Here is a 1,299-nt window from a genome sequence, read left to right as displayed (position 1 = left end):
ACTGCCACCATTGGTGGCGGTGGCAGCGGCGGCCCCTACACAAAAGAAGAGCTCCATCTTGCAAGCCCTGCGGAACTGCATAAGGTCCCGCAGGGCCCTGATCTCCTCCGGGAGCTTGTTCCACCAGGTAGGGGCCGCCACTGAGAAGGATCTAGCCCTGGTCGCAGCAAGCTTTGCCTCCCGGGAGATGTTGGGCGTGTCCAGGTAGAGTTGCTATTGCGCACCCTTGCTCTTCTGGAAAGAAGGTAAAGTCTCCCGACAGGCTAAGCCTGCAGGGCTCGGTTATCTCAGAGCACCCAAATCTGGCTGCCCCCAGAACCTCTTGCCACTTGATGGAAGACGTGTGTAATGGTCCCCTCTATCGGCTCATCCAGGTGTCATTTAAAGCCCAGCCGCCTTTCAGCATTTCCCCTCTTCCTTGATCGCCTTGTTCCATTTGCAGATCTGAAAGACGGGGAGGAGGTCGCGTGGTTTTCCTGTTTCTCCCCAACGGAGGGGAATCATGTCCTCTCCCCCCCCCCTTACTCTGTTTCCAGGCTTGGTATGCAACCGTACGTTTGATATGTACGCCTGCTGGAGCGATACCCAACCCAACACATCTGCCAGCGTTCCCTGCCCCTGGTACCTCCCCCCCCTTACTCTGTTTCCAGGCTTGGTATGCAACCGTACGTTTGATATGTACGCCTGCTGGAGCGATACCCAACCCAACACATCTGCCAGCGTTCCCTGCCCCTGGTACCTCCCATGGCACCAGCAAGGTAATTCAGTTTCAGACTTAGCCTTTATTGGCATAAAACCAGGTCAAAAACCAGGGCTATTTTGGGGCAGGAACGCACATGAACGGAGTTCCGGCTGGCTTCAGAGTTGGCCACGCCCACTACAGCCAAAACCTCTGCGCTTGCGTGGCTACAGAGGGAAGGCCTGGAGAGTGACCCCCCCCAGTGACTCTGAGGCGGGCGGGCCGGGGGGGCCCTGGTAGGATTGGGGAGGCATTTAAATGCCTCCCTGTGCCTTCCCATCAAGGGCTCGCTTGCCTGGGCTTCCCGCAGCCGCGGGGCACCCAAACAAGTCAAGGGAAGGCAGGGGGTGTGGCCTAATATGCTAATGAGCTGTACGGTCAGGGTGTGGCCTAATATGCCAATGAGTTCCTGCTGGGCTTTTTCTACAAAAAAAGCCCTGCATAAAACAATTTGTTACCAAATTGGAGGGCCAGCAGCAGGGCGTAGAGGCCGAGGCCTTCCCCTGATAAGAACCTCAGAAGAGCCCTGCCAGATCAAGCCGGTGGTCCATCTAGTCCAG

This window comes from Gekko japonicus, unplaced genomic scaffold (assembly GCF_001447785.1).
Source record: "Gekko japonicus isolate JY-2015 unplaced genomic scaffold, Gekko_japonicus_V1.1 scaffold2296, whole genome shotgun sequence".
In the NCBI taxonomy this organism is placed as follows: domain Eukaryota; kingdom Metazoa; phylum Chordata; class Lepidosauria; order Squamata; family Gekkonidae; genus Gekko; species Gekko japonicus.
Note: the sequence above shows the minus strand (reverse complement) of the source record.